Here is a 5,805-nt window from a genome sequence, read left to right as displayed (position 1 = left end):
CTGGCATTGTACAATCATAAATTTATTTAAACTGATAGAGAAGTGTTTCCACCAAAAATACTGAAGGAGTATTTACTCAAGGCTGTCTATGCTAGAAAGAACAAATGAAATTTAACAAAGATTAAAAGAAAAAGACACTGACCATTCATTTCTTCTCTTTATTTGAGAAGCAATACCCTTACAAGGCAATGCTATAGTGTTATTGGCCCATATGGAAAATTTTGTCAATGGTCTCATATGATAATTTTTCCCATATTAGGGAACTGGCCCAAAACATTTATTTTTTCCACAATGGAAGCTAGTGGCGAGGGAGGGGTGGTGATAAGGTGGAAGACAGATTAGTGGTCTTGAAATATGCAGATACACGAAAGGGCTAGGTCTTGCCTTCGGTTAGGTAAGGAGAATTTCTTCAAAAAAAACATTAGTTTTTCATCCAAAAAGTGTTAAGAAAAATCCTGCTAGACATTAAAGTCATACCAACTCCAGTCCTGACCGAGGTCAGTGTTTTTAAGGCCCAAGGACAGAGGACCTACTGGGGTACATTCTCACAAGTACCCTATAGGAACAGCAACATGTGGTTAGATGGACCACTGCTAGCTGAACATGGTAAGTTAAGTACAGAATTTGACAGATATTAGAAAACTGTACTCAGTTTGACAGATTACATTTATGTCTGTTGAAATCAATCACAACAAAAACAGGTTTTCATTTTGATTATCTGTTTTATCCATTTAAGTAGTCTGTTAATTCATTTGCATTGTATTTTATGAATATTAATAAAATCTGTTCATTATGTTTCACACTGATGGTTTAGGAAGTACAGTTCTAAACATCATCACATACTCTAAGACTGGTTACCTCGTACCCTCAGAAACCTGTCTTGGGGGAATGTGTGAGCAATAGAGTGTGTGGGAGAGAGATGTCTTTATATGTCCACAACACACATCCTACAGAAGCAGTGCTGAGGTACCTCAATGTAAATACACAATACACAAATATGCTAAGAAGAATATATATACATATATATATATGTAGTTATTTCCCCAAGGACCTGGGTGAAATTGGGCAGATATTGACCAAAGTTTCTCCTTGTCCACCCCCTTCTTCCTTCTCAGAGTTTGTCTATGGAAATGAAGCAGAGAAGACAGGCAATGAAAGACTAACATTTTTATTATAAACCTTGAAAAACCAGGTTATGGAACACACAAAAGAGCCTGAAATTAGGTTGGGGAGAAGGGAAGGTCAGAATAAGGTGATCAGGTTGGGGGTATGGGGAGCATATCCCCCTTTGGGATGGGTCTTCACACTTGGTTCCAAGTCCATGAGGAGCTGCACACCAGACTCAAGCTGCTGACTTCCCATCTGACTTAACCCTTGAACTTGCAGACATAGGGTAAGTTCACATAACAGTTATAATCTCTCCACCTCAGATACCCTGAAGAGACAGAAGAGCTCAAGTGAATGGGGCTGGTGGAGCTTGAGAACCCAATGGGGACGCATCCCAGATTCTGGCCTAGGACTCAAAGGCTCTCCCTCATCTTCACCAGGGTCCCACTCCAGGGGAAAGAGAGAGAAAGAAAGGACAGGTGAGAGGGGATGGGAACAGACAAGCAGGTCCAGCCCAGGAGGAATCTCTGAAGACCAGACCCAGAAATAGGGGATGAGGGGATGGAAAAGGCTGGGCAGAAGTGATCTCCTCTGTTTCCTACCTGAGCTTCTGGACAGGCTCCCACAGTAGCCTGGGTTTGAGATGGTGGCTGGATTTCTCTCCCAGGCCACGTAATTGAGCACATCAGTGCTACTCCACTCCCATCCACCAGCATTGGGCTCAGAGTCCTATAGAGCAGAGGATGGAGTCAGGTGAGGTGGAAAGGCCTTTAGAGTTCTCCTGGCCTGATTCCCTCAGCTAGAACGACTGACCCCCTCCCCAGCATCACGGAATTTGCTCTGCTCTTCCAGGTGATGCCCCATAGCTCTCCTCTGGGAAACTCTCCCAAACTCTTTGCTCTTATTGGCAAATTCCAAAGCAAATAATCACAAATACCAATGGAATCCCTACGAGTAATGTGTCACTGTGTGAACTGCACTTGGTGGTGCATTTGTGATTACCCTCAGAACCTCCAAGACAATGTCTGTTTTATAAAAGGGAAAACTGTGTCAATCCTAAATCTTCATTTACCACTTGCTAAGCACAGCATGTGCAGACTCAGGGAAGCTCAGAGAACTGAATTACAAGGCATGATGTATGAATTGTGTAAAAGTTTGACAAGAGGCAGATTAATTTTAGCTGGAGGCTAGGGACCTGCACAGAACTCAGCTCTTCAGCTGGCCTCAAGGCCCTCCATTTTCTCGAATTATCCCCTGAGCTCCAGGGATCTCTAGGATATTTTCTTGGCAGGGGCAGGGGATAGGGAGGGGCCTGGGTGGCCATAACATCCTGGGAGGTAACAGACTAGAGAGGATGTAAGTGTACCTCTGTGGGGTCATGGAGCCCAATCCAGACGTCTGAGAGGGTTTTCAAGTTGTTCTTGACCAGGGAGGCCATGAAGGATCCCTCAGCCCCACTGAGCACAGACACAAGGTGGCCTGAGGGCCTCTTCTGGCAGGTCATCTGTGTGGAGAAGGGAGAGACTGAGGAGGAGCTTGAGACCCTCACTGAGGGAAGGGCAGAGACAAGGTAGGTGAGGAGGGGTTGTGTTTGCAAAAGATGAGGTGCTCATTCTCACCCTCAAGAAACTCTAGAGAATGGAGACTCCCAGCCCCCAAACCCTGTCTCTAATTTGCTTCTCCTTATCAGCCCTAACTGCAAATCCCAGCACTCATGTCTGCATCCATCCAGGTTTGGGTGTTATTAACAAGGCATAGCAGTAGGACGCATAGGCCATGGAGCCTTTGGGACAGCTGATCCGTGCAGAGGGCAGTTCCTTCTGGGAATCTTCCCCTCAGGAGGAAAAAATAAAGGAGAAGGATGGGGTGAAAAGGAGAGAGGATATTGGAGTGGGGAGGTGACCTTGAATAATATCTATGAGGCCAGTGCTTGGGGCAGTGACATCACACTCCTGACTGCCTGTCACCATTGCCAACACTCCCAGGATTTATTTTTTTTATCATGAACTAGACCTAGTACTTGGGAGATGGTCTGTTTTCTTTTTATTCATCTGCCTTATTCAAAAGTCCAACTTTTCTCCTCTTCTGGGCTGACTATTCTTCTACTGGATCCTTCAGTCTTTCTCCTTCTATTCATCTCATTAAAAACACTCTATACTTTCCCTCCTTAATCACCCACATAAATTAGACTCTACTGAGAAAATGGAAATCATCTCATCCCACTGTTACTGGACCACTGAGGTGCCTCCCACCACTAGTCACCCAGAAGGAAGGATGATGATGCAGGAATTGCAGGCAGTGTTGTTGTGTGGGGATGTACCATTACCACAGGAGGCACACAGGAGCTTTCCTCCTCTTCTTGGCCCTGAGCAAACACTGGGAACCCAGTGCTAGAGGCAGAGAAGTCTCACCTTGGACTTGAGACAGGAGCATCAGGCAGGAGAGCAGCATCCAGGACAGGCTGGGGAGGCCCATGGAAGGCATCATTTTGTCTGTGATGTGTGGAGACAACCAGAGAACTGAAGGAAGGGTGGTCAGAGAGAGGGTATGATAAATCCCCTGTTGTACCTCTTGTCTTTTCCTCTGTCTAGTTCCCTAGGAATAAATCCATCTGGATAGCATCCATCCCCTTCCATACTTCTGGAAAGAATTGGAAAATCTGTACATCCTACTACACCTGAGACCTCCCAGGACTGCCTTTACCTGGTCTCAAATCTCCTACATTCTCTGTAGACAGGGATCCTTGTATACCTTCCCTGAAATGTGTGAGTGAAACCCCTGTCAGGGGTCTCATCTTCTCTCAGCTCCCACTTACCTGTCTTGTAGGGATCTGCACTGGTTGGTCAGGACAGAAAAGACTGGGTTTTTATAAGAGGATTTGAAGGAGGGGTGCTGAAATGAATAACAGGAAACTGGAGGCATGAAAGGGGTCATGGGGAAGTGTCTGGCATTGATTCAAGGAGATTTCCACCACAGGGAGGAGATCCTTCCCATCAAAGCCTGGGAATTGCCACAGCTGTTACTTCTTTATCTTGAGCAGACCAGTACTTTCTCAGGAACAGGTGAAGTTTACGCTTTTGCCATCCTTGTCCAGGTACCTGGTCTGAAAAACTTATAGAAATGAAGGCAGCCTGGTGGCTTGAATTCTGTTTCATAGTTTAGAAAATATGTGACATTGGATAGTTAAAGAAGTACTAAAAGTGCATTTTTGGGAAATCTGTCAAGAACTGACTCTTGTTGGCATATACATGATTTTCATTAATCCCTGTCTTTTAAGGTTAAAGAAAACCAAACTAGTAATAAGTAAAAGTTGGGTGAGTATAACATTGGAAAATATTGCTGAGGGCAAGATATTAGTTGAGGGAAACAAAAGAATTGAAACAGTGGGAAAGAGCAATGTTTCAGCATTGCTTTCTCCTTATTGGAACATGGTGTGAAGGAAGCATGGCATGTTCTAAGGCAATAGACAAACCAGGATCAGGTAGATTTTCCTTCTGGCCCACTCTGTGTGGGAAGACTGAGAAATAATTCCTCAGTTCACTTCAATTCCGAGCCGGGGATTTGATACCTCAGAGTGGCATTCTCAGACCATGATGTGCAGACCCCTGGGGGTCTTCAAGACCATTTCAGGGGGATTGTAATATTTCAATTTTCATAACTTTACTAAAATATTATTTGCCCTCTTCACTGTGTTGACATTTGCACTGATGGGGCACAGGCAACTGTGGGTAAATTTCAGGGTCCTCAGCATTCACCAAGGTAGAGGTGTCAACCTGTGTTCTTCATTCCCATGCACTTGCAAGAAACAAACAAATATGTTCACTCTAAAATGTCCTTCGGGACTTGCCTGGCCGTCCAGTGGTTAAGACTACACGCTTCTGCTCCAGGGGTCATGGGTTCGATCCCTGGTCAGGGAACTAAGATCCTGCATGCCGCATGGTGCCTCCAAAAAAAAAAAAAATGACATTGATGAAGCATAAAGATAACTCATTTTAGTAAATATATTTTTTTAATTTTTATTTTATATTGGAATATAGTTGATTAACAATGTTGTGTTAGTTTCAGGTGTACAGCAAAGTGATTCATTTTTATATATACATGTATCTATTTCTTTTCAAATTCTTTTCCCATTTAGGTTATTGCAGAATATTGAGCAGAGTTCCCTGTGCCATACAGTAGGTCCTTGTTGGTTATCAATTTTATTTTATTTTATTTATTAATAAATTTTTATTTATTTTATTTATTTATTTTTGGCTGCATTGGGTCTTTGTTGCTGCATGTGGGCTTTCTCTAGTTGTGGCGAGCGGGGGCTACTCTTCGTTGAGGTTTTCAGGCTTCTCATTGCGGTGGCTTCTCTTGTTGCGGAGCACAGGCTCTAGGTGTGCAGGCTTCAGTAGTTGTGGCACGTGGGCTCAGTAGTTGTGGCTCATGGACTCTAGAGCACAGGCTCAGTAGTTGCGGTGCATGGGCTTAGTTGCTCTGTGGCATGTGGGGCCTTCCCAGACCAGGGCTCGAACCTGTGTCTCCTGCCTTGGCAGGCAGATTCTTAACCACTGCACCACCAGGGAAGCCCGGTTATCAATTTTAAATATAGCAGTGTGCACATGTCAATCCCAAACTCCCAATCTTAACACTTGAATACATTTCTTCAAAATTCTGTATGACTAAGTGGGAAGCCTGCATACTAAAGTATAATGG

At 44.1% G+C, this 5,805-nt stretch overlaps 1 pseudogene; it reads right to left on the bottom strand.

Moving 5' to 3' along the window:
* Nucleotides 1–1,367: 1,367 nt before the first annotated feature.
* On the bottom strand, nt 1,368–3,594 carry LOC133105211 (lithostathine-like; annotated as a pseudogene).
* Between the last annotated feature and the right edge of the window lie 2,211 nt (nt 3,595–5,805).

This window comes from Eubalaena glacialis, chromosome 14 (assembly GCF_028564815.1).
Source record: "Eubalaena glacialis isolate mEubGla1 chromosome 14, mEubGla1.1.hap2.+ XY, whole genome shotgun sequence".
Classification (NCBI taxonomy): domain Eukaryota; kingdom Metazoa; phylum Chordata; class Mammalia; order Artiodactyla; family Balaenidae; genus Eubalaena; species Eubalaena glacialis.
Note: the sequence above shows the minus strand (reverse complement) of the source record. Positions and strands in the feature narration are given on the sequence as shown.